This window comes from Scyliorhinus canicula, chromosome 5 (assembly GCF_902713615.1).
Source record: "Scyliorhinus canicula chromosome 5, sScyCan1.1, whole genome shotgun sequence".
In the NCBI taxonomy this organism is placed as follows: Eukaryota; Metazoa; Chordata; class Chondrichthyes; order Carcharhiniformes; family Scyliorhinidae; genus Scyliorhinus; species Scyliorhinus canicula.
In genome coordinates, this window is record NC_052150.1 from 173,859,981 (window position 1) to 173,874,192 (window position 14,212).

The following is a 14,212-nucleotide window of genomic DNA, read 5'->3' on the forward strand; positions in this document are numbered from 1 at the left end:
ATGCTTTAATATTTTATCGTTTAAATAATAATCCCGTTTGCTGTTATTCCTACCAAAATGGATAACCTCACATTTGTCAACATTGTATTCCATCTGCCAGATCCTAGCCCATTCACTTAACCTATCCAAATCCCTCTGCAGACTTCCAGTATCCTCTGCACTTTTCACTTTACCACTCATCTTAGTGTCATCTGCAAACTTGGACACATTGCCCTTGGTCCCCAACTCCAAATCATCTATGTAAATTGTGAACAATTGTGGGCCCAACACGGATCCCTGAGGGACACCACTAGCTACTGATTGCCAACCAGAGAAACACCCATTAATCCCCACTCTTTGCTTTCTATTAATTAACCAATCCTCTATCCATGCTACTACTTTACCTTTAATGCCATGCATCTTTATCTTATGCAGCAACCTTTTGTGTGGCACCTTGTCAAAGGCTTTCTGGAAATCCAGATATACCACATCCATCGGCTCCCCGTTATCTACTGCACTGGTAATGTCCTCAAAAAATTCCACTAAATTAGTTAGGCACGACCTGCCCTTTATGAACCCACGCTGCGTCTGCCCAATGGGACAATTTCTATCCAGATGCCTCACTATTTCTTTGCATTTAAAAAGTATTGGATATGTGTCTTGAAATGCCACAACCCAGAATGACCAAGAACTTTTTTAAAAAATTATTTGCGGGATGTGGCCGTCGCTGGTTAGGCCAGCGGTTATTGCCCATCTCTAGTTGCCCTTCAGAAGGTGGTGGTGAGTTGCCTTCTTGAACCGCTGCAGTCCTTGAGCTGTAGGTGCACCCAGTGTGCTGATAAAGAGGGAGTTCCAGGATTTCGCCCCAGCGACAGTGAAGGAACATCGATATATTTCCAAGTCAGGGTAGTGAGTGACTTGGAGGGGAAACGCCAGGTGGTGCGGCTCCCAGGTATCTGTTGCTCTTGTCCTTCTAGATGATAGTGGTTGTGGGTTTGGAAGATACTATCTAAGGAACCTTGATGAATTACTACAGTGCATCATGTAAATGGTACTCACGGCTGCCTCTGTTCGTGAAAAGTGAGATTAGGCTGGATAGCTGTTTTTTGGCCAGCGATGGGCTGGATGGCCTCCTTCTGTGATATAAGTTTCTACGATTCTATGGAGGTTCTGTCAACATATATTGCACTGCATTGAGCTTCCTGATGGGGAAAGTTGATATAGTTATTTGAAAAGATAAAATACATAGATACATAGAAGATAGGAGCAGGAGGAGGCCTTTTGGCCCTTCGAGCCTGCTCCGCCATTCATCACGATCATGGCTGATCATCCAACTCAATAGCCTAATCCTGCTTTCTCCCCATAGCCTTTGATCCCATTCTCCCCAAGTGCTATATCCAGCCGCCTTTTGAATATATTCAAAATTGTCTGTGGTGTGTTCCAGTATAAATGTTTGCTCAAATAGTTGCTTTATATTAAGTGATTTCTGTCTTATTTGGTGGGTTGACCTTTGTGGGTAAAAACTAAAACAGCTTTCCAACCTATTGAAAAGTGTGGTCTCATTTATATATGTGCAGTTTATTGTATAGCTTGTGCCGTCTTGTGCCTTTGCACAAAATTTGAAAACTCATTAACTTCACATTAGTGCAAATCAGTTCTACAAAAAGCACTTTAACCAGTTTACTTTCTGAAGCCATAAAATGTGTTAAGTTAGCTAGTGCAGGAAGATTGGTAGTTGGTTTCTTTATCGTGATTTGCTATTTTATGAAAATTACTAGGATGAATGATGGTTTAAAGACATACCTTGGAAGGGAAAAAGGATAAAATCTCAGCTATCGCAGCATTTCAACTGCCCGTTATATGGTGCCACAATATAATTATGTAACTAAAGCTTGGAACTTGCTGTGAGCAATGTTGTCAACAAATGCTTAATGCTTATTTTAAATGGGTCAATGCATTTTAAAATAATTGATAAATAAAGTTAACCCAATGGTTTGTATGATAGCATTGCTCAATGTAATTGAAAAGCTTATATGTGGTGTCATGTATAGGTACAGTGACCTCACCTCGTTGCACTTTATATTTTTTAATTTGGAACAAATTTATAAGCTGTGTGAATCTTGCAATTATGCTAAGTATTTTGGTGATCTGTGATGCAGTCAAGATTATTTTACATCATGTGCTTCTTCGTAGGAACGTAGCAGTAGGAGCAGGGGAGGCACGGTGGCACAGTGGCTAGCACGGCTAACTGGGTTCAATTCCGGCCTTGGGTGACTGTGGCGTTTGCACATTCTCTGTGTGGGTTTTCTCCAGGTGATCCGGTTTCCTCCCAAACTCCAAAGATGTGCAGGTTAAGTGAATTGGCCATGCTAAATTGTCCCTTAGTGTCCGAAGGTTCGGTGGGATTCTGGGGTCAGTGCGGGGGATTAGGCTTAGGTAGAGTGGTCTTTCGGAGGGCTGGTGCTGGCTCCATGGTCCGAATGGCCTCCTTCTGCACTGTAGAGATTCTCTGAAGATTCTAAGAATAGGCCATTCGGTTCCTTGAGCCTGCTCTACCATTCAGTTAGATCATGGCTGATATTCTACCTCAATGCCATTTTCCTGCACAATCCCCATATCTCTTGATATCTTTAAATATTTTTTAAAATATTTTTATTCTCCTCCTTTCCCACATTTTCATCAAATTTACACCCACCAACAAATAATCAACAGTAATAAATACAATGACAATCCCCTGGCCAACAATCCCTTTATCCCACCCACCCCCAAACAATCCCTCAACATTTTAAATACAAAACAAAAGAAAAAGAATCAGGAATCCACCATCAACCCATACATAATCAACAATATTTATACATTTCAACCCCCCCTTCAACACCCCCTTTAATGTTCGTGTCATCCAATTCTTGAAAATGCAAATAAACAAAGCTCAGGAGTTGTAGAATCCCTCCATCCTTCCCCACAACTCGAACTTCACTTTCTCGAGCGTTAAGAACTCCAGCAGGTCCCCCCACCATGCTGAGGCACAGAGAGGTGAGGCCCACCTCCACCCCAACAGGACCCGCCTTTCGGCAATCAGCGAGGCGAAGCCTAACATATCTGCCTCCGCACCAGCTTGCAACCCTGGCTTATCCGACACACCGAATATGGCTTCGAGGAGACCTGGTTTGAGTCTCACGTGCACCATCTTCGAGATTACCCTGAAGACCTCCCTCCAATACCCCTCCAGTTTTGGACAGGACCAAAACATATGAACGTGATTTGTGCACCCCCCCCCCCCCCCCCAACCCTCACCCTACAGCGTTCACAAAATTCCTCTACCCCCTCAAAGAGTCAGCTCATCCTCATCCTTGTGAAGTGCGCCCTGTACACCACCTTCAGCTGTATCAGCCCTAATCTCGCACACAAAGTTGAAGCATTCATCCTCCGGAGCACCTCACACCACAACCCCTCCTCCATGCCCTCCTCCAACTCTTCCTCCCACTTTGCCTTAATCCCCTCAAGCGATACCTTATTTCTCCCAGAATCACCCTGTAAATCGCCGACACCACACCCTTCTCCATTCTCCCTGCCGTCAGTACGTCTTCCAACTGTGTGGGGGCTGGCGCCGCCAGAAAGCTCTATCCTTCCTTCCTAGCGAAATCTCGGGCCTGTATATATCTGAACATCTCCCCATGCCCCAACCCATATTTCTCCTCCAGCCTCGCAAACCGGCCCCCAAGAAATGAATCCAGTATTACCCTAACTCCCCTCTCCACCCATCTCCGAAAACTTTCATTCCACTTCCCTGGCTCAAATCGATGATTCCCCCGGATCAGCATTTCCCTTGATCCCACCCACAGCCTAAAGTGCTGCCGCAACTGTCTCCAGTCCTTCAAAGTCGCCGCCACCACAGGACTCCCAGAATATTTCCCAGGGGCCATCGGGAGCGGTTGTTGCTAACGGCCCCCTACACAAACTCTCCTCCATTCTAACCCACTGGGAGTTCCCCCCGCCCCCTCCAGCCCACCTCCTCACCTTCTCAGCATTTGTTGCCCAGTAATAATACAGTAAATTCAGGAGACCAATTCCCTTGACTGCCGTCCTCTCTGCAACAGCACCCTCCTGATCCTGGCGACCATTCCCCCCCCAAATAAATGAGTTAATCATCATTTCTATTTCTTTAAAAAAACGCCTTTGGCAGAACTGATAAAGGAAGATCATGCCACCTTGCCAAATCTGCTTTCACCCTCCCCACCAAACTAGTAATATTATACCTACGGAGTCGCGCCCCCCCCCCGAAATCCCATACCATCTGCACCTCCAGGTATCTAAAGTGGGTTGCCGCTCTACAAAATGGCAGCCCCCCCACCCCCGGGGATGTACCCTGTACACCGCCTTCAGCTGCATCAGGCCCAACCTCGCGCACAAAGTTGAAGCATTCATCCTCCGGAGCAATTCACACCACAACCCATCCTCCATACCCTTCCCCAACTCTTCCTCCCACTTTGCCTTAAGTAAAATATTCACTTTTGTCCATATTTAGCTTATACCCCGAGAAAGACTCAAACACCCGAAGCAGCTCCAGTATACCGGCCATCGTGCACTCGGTTCCGACACATACAATAGCAAGTTGTCCGCGTACAAAGATACCCTATGCTCTACCGCCCCCTCCTTCCCGCCCCCGCTATATCCCTCTCCACACCTCCGAACTCCTCAAAGCAATGGCCAAAGGCTCTATCGAAAGCGCAAACAACAGGGAGGACACAGGACATCCCTGCCTGGTTCCTTGGCGCTGAGCAAAATACCCCAAATTCATACCATTCGTGCGGACACTCGCCCTCAGCTTCCTGTATAGTAATATTACCCACTCCACAAATCGTTGCCCAATCCCAAACCGTTCCAAAACTGCCATCAAATACCCACTCCACCTGGTCAAACGCCTTCTCGACGTCCAACGCCACCGCCACCTCTGTCTCCCTCCCCTCCGCCGGTGCCATAACTGCATTCAATACCCTCCTAATGTTCGAAAAGAGCTGCCTCCCTTTTCCGAAACACCATCTGATCTTCCCCTATCACGTTAGGGAAGCACTCCTCCAACTTACCCACCAACTCCTTTACATCCACATTCAAGAGTGATATGGTTCTATACAACCCAAAATCTGTCGGATCCTTATCCTTCTTGAGCAACAAGGAGATTGATGCCTGTCCCTAAGTCTGTGGCAACACCCCCTTCCCTATTGGCTCCTCAAACATCCCCACCATCAGCGGCGCCAACTTATCCCTAAATTTCTTATAGTACTCCACCAGAAAACCTTCCTGCCCTGCTATCTTACAACACCAGGTTAAAGTCCAACAGGTTTGTTTGGAGTCACCAGCTTTTGGATCGCAGCTCCTTCGTCAAGTGAATGTTTATTTTCCAACAGTGCCGGATCCCCATCCTCTGCATACCTCCTGCCTACCTCCAACATCTCATCTCTTACCCTTTGTCGCTTCACCCTCGTCTCCTTATCCAACTTTGCCTTAAACAATATCACCTCCCCCCTCACCACTGCCTTCAAAGCTTCTCATACCACTACCTGTGAAACCTCCCTCGTACAATTAAACCCCACGTATTCCACAATACTTTCCCAATCTTTTCACAAAACCTTCGGTCCCCCAACAGCCCCACATCTAATCTCCAACCCAGCCTCTGAACTGTCCCCTTCTCCAATACCATTTCCACCCAGTGCGGCGCATGATCCGATATCGCAATTGCCGAATATTCCGACCCTTTGACCCCGGCCAACAGTTCCTTCCCCACCACAAAAAAATCTATCCGCGAATAGACCTTATGAACCAAAGAGAAAAGCGAATACTCCTTCTCCCCCAGGTGTAAAAACCTTCAAGTGTCCACTTCTCCCATTTCCACCATTAGTCCAGCCAACGCCTTCGCCCCCAGCCTGACTAGACAAGCGACCGCGGCCACAACCTGTCCAATCTTGGTTCCTGCACCAAGTTCCAGTCTCCACCCACTATCAATTCCAACTGGATCCAAGTCGGGGAGGGCCCCACACACCTTCTTTACAAACCCTGCATCATCCCAGTTGGGACCATACACGCTTACCAACGCCAAAAACCTCCCCTCCAATGCCCTTGTCACTATCGCATACCGGCCTCCCTGGTCTGCAACCACTTTCTTCATTTGGAACCGTATTTTTTTATTAACCAGGACCACATCCCCTCGCACACTGCCAACTACACATGACTAACCCAGCCTTTCCTAAGCCTCACCTGGTCCTTCACCCTCAAGTGAGTCTCCTGCAGCATCGCCACATCAGCCTTCAAACTTTTCAGGTGCACAAGCACCCTCGACCTCTTCACTGGGCCTTCCAACCCCATCACGTTCCATGTAACTATCCTATCCTATCCTCACCCACCACGCCCACTCCCCCCTCCCCCTCCCCGCCCTTCCTATCCACCATCAACATACCTCCGGGCCCTACCCTATGAGTCTGACCCGCCCCTATCCATTGTTAACATCGAACTCCACCCCCACCTTCCCAGAATACTCCCCAACACTTCCTCTCGATAAAGCCTCACCTTGTATCAATCCCCCCTCCCCTTTCTTTAAAAAAAAATATTGTCATTGTTTAATTTATTTTTAAAAAAAAAATTTTTTATTAAGATTTTCACAAAATATAAACATCAAAACAATATTAACAAAACAACCATGGTAAAAACCCAAGAACAACACCCACCCAACTACAAAAGCAACTATAAAAACAAAAAAAATCAAACAACAAAAAGGAAAGAGATAACACCCGTCACATCCAACTAACCCATGTACACAATTCTCCATCCCACCGAACCAAACCACCCCCCCCCCCCCCCCCCCCCCCCGGGTTGCTGCTGCCGCCGGCCTATTTCCCTACCATTCCGCCAGGAAGCCCAGGAAAGGCTGCCACCGCCTAAAGAACCCCTGTACTGATCACCTCAGGGCAAATCCCCCCTCCCCTTTCACACCTCCGAGGCCCAGCGACACATGCTCCTCAGGCTCCAATGTCCGCAGCACCTCCCCCCATCTCACCTCTGTTCACTGACCAACTTGAGTTTGCTAGTACGAGGGCCCCTATCCAGGCCTTCCCTCCCCTCTCACTCAGCCCCAGACAAAACAATCAAACATACACATCTCAGAAAAAAACGTCGCTACGAAGAACAACAATAAAAAACGTAACATCTATAACAGCATGAAGTAAGAGCATGAATTAAAACTACATATAAACACTCTCCCAACTCCCCTTCCACAGTCTACAACACATCTTCAGTCCCATTTTTCACTTCTGCCCCAAGCCTACTGCCTTCACAAACGCCTCCACCATCTCAAAAAAGAAGTCTCTGGAGTTGTAGGTCACTCTTAGCTTTGCGAAATAATAATAATAACTGCACTCCACTATTTTACAATGCCGTCTTCACTCGACCGGAAGCCGCTTGCCTCTTTGCCAGTTCCACCGTCAAGTCCTGGTAAATGCGAACACCAGCACCAACCCACTGCACCTCCTGCTTCTGCTTTGCCCAGTTCAATACCTTCTCCTTCGTGTGGTACCTGTGAAAACAGATGATCACTGCCCTTGGTGCTTTGTTCAACTTTAGCTTAGGCCTCAGCGACCGATGAGCTTGGTCCAGTTCATACCGAGAGGGTTCCTCTCCCTCCCCCATCAATTCCGCCAACTTGGCAAAGTACTCCGTCGGCCATGGACCCTCCACTCCCTCGGGCAGGCCAACAGTCCTCAAATGTTGCCGCCTCAAGTGGTTCTCCAAGTCCTCCAACTTTGCTCGCAGCCCCTTATTGGCCTCGACCACCCTCCGCAGCTCATCCCCCATCGAGGTGAGCTGGTCACTGTGCTGCGACATGGCCTTCTCCACGCCCTTAATATTCTCGCCTTGCTCCCTCACCTCGGCCAATGTCTTTGCCACAGTCATTCTCACCGGGACAATTGCCTCCTCCACCAAAGTCTTCAATGCCATCGCCATCTCATTTCTCAGCACCTCCAAATGTTTCACAAACTTCTTATCCAACTCAAAGGACGTCCCCTTAGTCATCTTCTCTGCCGTAAGCAGTAAGGCCCCACCCAGCAGCCTAACTTCCACCATCTAGTCAACTCCCAGGCTGGCCATCTCACTCGACGGTGAACTCTCACTCACTCCCTTCTTCATGGCTGTTTTCCTTTGGCCTTTTGACATTCTTTGCCTTCTTTATACCTTCCTACACCCAATCATTCACAAATTGCCCCCAGGACTGGGTTTTAAACTCCTAAAAACATGCCTCAAGCAGGAGTGATGTGCGACTTCCCCTTTACATGCACCACCGGAAGTCCTTCTTGATATCTTTAATAAATAGAGATCTATACATCTCTGTCTTGAATATACTCTATGACTGAGCCTCCACATCCCTCTGGGGTAGAGAATTCAAAATATTCATTGCCCTCTGAGTGAAGACGTTTCTCCTCATCTCAGTCCTAAATGGCCTACCCCTTACTCCGAGAATGTGTCCCCTTGTTCTAGATCCCCAGAGTGAGGGGAAACACCCTTCTTCATCTAACCTATCAAACCCTGTGTGGTAGTATGACTAGGGGTATTACGGTACCCGGAAGTGAGCTGCTATTGGTGCAGTGGACTCGCTGCCCATTGGCCCGGGTAAGTCATTTGCCTCTCAGCCGATTGGCTGAGAGGTAGGTAGCTCCGCCTACGAGGCGGGATATAAGAACCCGTGCTTCCCGGCAGTCGGCCTTCTGTACGTCTGCTGCCAGGTACACTTCTTGTGCATTAAAGCCTATCGTTCGGACTTCATCTACGTTTCGTGTCCATTGATTGTGCATCAATTTAATGCACAAGATTTTAAAGGATGGAGCTTCGTATCAAGCCGGAGTGCCTTCGACTCAGCCCGCACGCAGCAAATGCAACAGCAGCATTTAAACACTGGCTGGCTTGCTTCAATAGCTACTTGAGCACAGCCGAAAACATCCCGACGAGGGAACAGAAATTGCACATCCTCCACTCGTGCGTCGGCACCGCCATGTACACGCTCACAGAGGACACGACAGACTACGACGCGGCCATGGACTTGTTTAAAGGACATTTTATCCAGCCGGTGAACCAGGTCTACGCTCGGCACTTACTGGCCACGAGGCAGCAATTCCCTGGTGAGTCTTTAGACGAATTTTACCGGGCCCTCCTTGTTCTGGGGAGGAACTGCGGCTTCCCACAAGTTTTTGCGGCCGAGCACACCGAACTTTTAATCAGAGATGCTTTCGTTGCGGGTATGTAATCTTCGCAGATCCGCCAAAGACTTTTAGAGAAAGAAACTTTAAGCCTCACCGAGACACGGGCCCTCGCCTCCTCCCTAGACGTTGCCAATCGTAACGCCCGCGCGTACGCTCCCGACCGCGCGGCGGCCCCCTGGGTAGCATGGAACGCGACCCCCCTCACCTCCGCAGACTCGGACATCCCCCAGGCCTGTGCCGCAGGGCGCCCCGATAAACCCACGGGGCCCCGCTGTTACTTTTGCGGCCAGGCAAAGCACCCCCGCCAGCGCTGCCGGGCCCGCACCGCAACCTGTAAAGGCTGTGGCAAGAAGGGCCACTTTGCGGCCATCTGTCAGTCTAAAGCGATCGCTACGGTCCCGAGCAGCGACCGCGGGTACCATCCCCGCTCTCCTCAGGGACCTCGCTGCCCCCACCGCAATGAGTGATCCCGGGCGCCGCCATTTTGGGACCCCGACGCCACGAGCGACACCCGGGCGCCGCCATTTTGGGCCCCCGACTCCACGTGTGATCCCGGGCGCCGCCATTTTGTTCACCCCCCCCCACCACGTGCGGCCGACGGGCGCCGGCATCTTGGATCGGCACCGATGACCCCGCAGGCGACTGCTCTCTGCCAGATGACGACTCGGAGTTCCTGCCACGACTCGCCTCAGTCACATTGGACCAGTCGCAGCCCCGCACGCTGTCAACGGCAACCACGAAGATCCTCCTCAACGGCCACGAGACAAGCTGCCTGCTGGACTCCGGGAGCACAGAGAGTTTTGTTCACGCCGCCACGGTAAGACGCTGCGCACTTCCTGTTTACCCAGTAAAACAAAAAATCGCTCTGGCTCTGGTTCGCACTCGGTCCAGATCACATGGTGCTGCATAGCGGACCTCACGGTCCAGGGGAGGGAGTTTAAAAACTACAAGCTCTTCGTTCTTCGCCATCTCTGCGCGGCAGCACTCCTGGGGTTAGATTTCCAGTGCAACCTCCGGAGCTTGATGTTCAAATTCGGCGGCCCTATGCCCCCCCTTACTGTCTGCAGCCTCGCGTCCCTCAAGGTCGACCCCCCATCCTTGTTTGCAAACCTCACCCCGAGTTCCAAACCCGTCGCCACCAGGAGTGGACGGTACAGTGCCCAGGACCGGACCTTTATCAGGTCCGAAGTCCAAAGGCTTCTGAAGGGAGGGGTTATCGAGGCTAGAAACAGCCCCTGGCGAGCACAAGTGCTGGTGGTCAAGACTAGGGAGAAAAATAGGATGGTCATAGACTACAGTCAGACCATCAACAGGTTTACGCAGCTGGACGCTTATCCTCTCCCACGTATCTCCGACCTGGTCAACAGGATTGCGCAGTACAAGGTCTTTTCCACGGTGGACCTCGGGTCCACCTATCATCAGCTCTCCATCCGTTCAAGTGACCGAAAGTACACTGCGTTCGAAGCGGATGGGCAACTCTACCACTTTCTAAGGGTTCCCTTCGGTGTCACGAACGGGGTCTCGGTCTTCCAACGGGAGATGGACCGAATGGTCGACCAGTATGGTTTACGGGCAACCTTCCCGTATCTCGAGAATATCATCATCTGCGGCCACGACCAGCAGGACCACGACACCAACCTCCGAAAATTCCTCCGTACCGCAAAACTCCTTAATCTGACCTATAAAAAGGATAAATGCGTGTTTAGCACCTGCCGTCTAGCCATCCTCGGCTACGTAGTGCGTAACGGAGTGATAGGCCCCGACCCCGAACGCATGCTCCCCCTGATGGAGCTTCCCCTCCCCCACACCCTCAAAGCCCTCAAGCGCTGTTTGGGCTTCTTTTCATATTGCGCCCAGTGAGTCCCCAATTACGCCGACAAAGCCTGCCCACCACTTTTCCCCTGTCGATGGAGGCCCGCCAGGCCTTTAGCCGCATCAAAGCAGACATTGCAAAGGCCACGATGCGCGCTATCGACGAGTCCCTCCCCTTCCAAATCGAGAGCGATGCGTCTGATGTAGCTCTGGCGGCCACCCTCAATCAAGCGGGCAGACTCGTGGCCTTCTTCTCCTGTACCCTCCACGCTTCTGAAATCCGTCACTCCTCGGTCGAAAAGGAAGCACAGGCCATAGTCGAAGCTGTGCGACATTGGAGGCACTGTCTGGCCGGCAGGAGGTTTACCCCCCTCACAGACCAACGGTTAGTGGCTTTCACGTTCGATAATGCACAGAGCGGCAAGATAAAGAACGATAAGATCTTGCGGTGGAGGATCGAGTTGTCCGTGTACAACTACGACATCTTGTATCGTCCTGGGAAGCTAAACGAGCCTCCCGATGCCCTGTCCCGTGGTACCTGTGTCAATGCAGAGGTGGACCGCCTCCGAACTCCACGCGGACCTCTGCCACCCGGGGGTCACCCGCTTTTTCCATTTGATAAAGACCCGCAACCTGCCATACTCCATCGAGGAGGTCAGGACAGTGACCAGGGAATGCCACATCTGCGCCGAGTGCAAACCGCACTTCTACCGCCCTGAACAATCGCATCTGATAAAGGCTTCCTGCCCCTTTGAACGTCTCAGCATGGACTTCAAAGGTCCCCTCCCCTCCAACAACCGCAACACATACTTCCTCAATGTGATTGACGAGTACTCCCGCTTCCCCATCGCCATCCACTGCCCCGACATGACCACGACCAACATTATTAAAGCCCTACACGCCATCTTCTCCCTGTTCGGTTACCCTGCTTACATCCATAGCGATCGGGGGTCCTCCTTTATGAGCGACAAGCTGCGTCAATTCCTGCTTAGCAGGGGCATCGCCTCCAGCAGGACGACCAGTTACAACCCCCGGGGTAACGGACAGGTTGAGAGGGAGAACGGTACGGTCTGGAAGACCGTTCTGCTGGCCCTACGATCCAGAAATCTCCCAGTCTCCCACTGGCAAGAGGTCCTCCCAGACGCCCTCCATTCTATCCGGTCATTTCTCTGTACCTCCACTAACCAAACGCCTCACGAATGTCTTCTTGTTTTTCCCAGGAAGTCTTCTTCAGGGACCCCGCTCCCGACCTGGCTGGCTACCCCCGGGCCCATTCTGCTCCGGAAGCATGTGCAGGTGCACAAGTCGGACCCGTTGGTCGAAAGAGTCCAGCTACTCCACGGAAACCCACAATACGCGTATGTGGAGTATCCCGACGGCCGACAGGACACGGTCTCCCTTCGGGACCTGGCACCCGCCGGATCTCGGCCACAGCCCCCAGTGCCAGCACCGCCCCCCCTCCAACCCCAAATGCCCCCAGCAAGCTCCCCCCCCCCCCGACCCCACCGACACCCCCACGGCCCAGCGGACAGGGCGCCCCTCACTCAGCCTGGCCCCCGCTAGCTCCGACCAGGGGTACGGGCACAGGAACAGGATCATCACTCCCGAAGTCACGGACGACCACCGCTCCAACGTCGCCGGCATAGCTACGAAGGTCAAGCAGGACATCAAAGGCGCCCGATCGACTGATTGAATCGATGTGACCTACTGGTGGACTTTTGCCTGCGGATGGACTCTCGTTTTCCTTGTCTGTTCTCCATTTTTTTTCTCCTCCCCCCCCCCCCAATTTTTATATACTGTACATAGTTGTTGTATTTTGCACATAATTGCGGGCCAGTGGGCAGCCATCAATGCAATGGTACGACCTAAACATCTCTAGTCATACTACCAGTCTCTCACGTACTCACGGGACACCCCCCCCCCCCCCCCCCCATGTCCACGTTTCCCATACCGTCCACCCCCCCCCCCCCCCCCCCCCGGTTCTTTTTCAACAAGGGGTGAATGTGGTAGTATGACTAGGGGTATTACGGTACCCGGAAGTGAGCTGCTATTGGTGCAGAGGACTCGCTGCCCATTGGCCCGGGTAAGTCATGTGCCTCTCAGCCGATTGGCTGAGAGGTAGGTAGCTCCGCCTACGAGGCGGGATATAAGAACCCGTGCTTCCCGGCAGTCGGCCTTTCTTCTGTACGTCTGCTGCCGGGTACACTTCTTGTGCATTAAAGCCTATCGTTCGGACTTCATCTACGTTTCATGTCCATTGATTGTGCATCACCCTGTAAGAATTGTGTATGTCACAATGAGGTCACCTCGCATTCCTCTAAACACTAGAGAATACAGGCCCAGTCTCCTCAATCTCTCCACTTAGAACAATCCTGCCTTCCCAGGAATATACATGATCACATATAGCGAGAGATGGCATAGGGCCATACAATATTGCTTATCCATAACTGAACCATAACATAACGCTCCTATTGGAGCACTGAGAAACTCTGGAAATATAATGTAGTTTCTTAATATATTATAGGTTTCTTAATAAAACTTCTGTAATGTTATTGTTTCTGAGTGGAACAGACGCGTTAGATGTTTTGATGTTTTTGATTTGCCTTCCTTTAGTTATTGTTAAGCCCTGTCACACTATAGTATAGGAACACTTCAGCTGTCCAATTAAGTTAATTGTTTTAATTAATTAATACTTCCTACTGAGTGTCCAACAGTGCGTTTCCACAGATTGATATTGTTATGATAGCACATACTTATTTCTTAGTTGTTTACAAAGGGAAAGTTTAAGCCATTTAGTGCTATATCTGAAGCTGTGACGCTCACATATGTCTCAGAAATAAATGTTTAATCGATCTATTTAACAATTGTAAGAATAAAACTATCGCTAAAATGTAGCGATAAGCCTGAAATTACTTTATTAGAACAAGTTTATTGAACATTAATTTCTTAATTGCTTGGTTTACCCTATTTTGTACCAATCGTCTTTAGATCATATTTTGTTTAATATTGTGATTTTTAATTGCATTCATACAATTCAAACATCATGGGCGGGATTCTCCCGTACCCGGCGGGGCTTCCTTCCTGAAGGGTTCTGCACCTTCAGGGGCTAGGCCGGCGCCGGAGTGGTTTGCGCCTCGCCGGCCAGCGTGGAAGGCCTCTGGCGCCACGCTAGCCGGGGC

General features: G+C 50.4%; 1 protein-coding gene across 2 annotated transcripts in view; it reads left to right on the forward strand.

The window, feature by feature from the left end:
• spag6 (sperm associated antigen 6) overlaps positions 1-14,212 on the forward strand; it is a 265,208-nt gene that overhangs the window by 200,813 nt on the left and 50,183 nt on the right. The gene's annotated exons all lie outside the window — the stretch shown is intronic.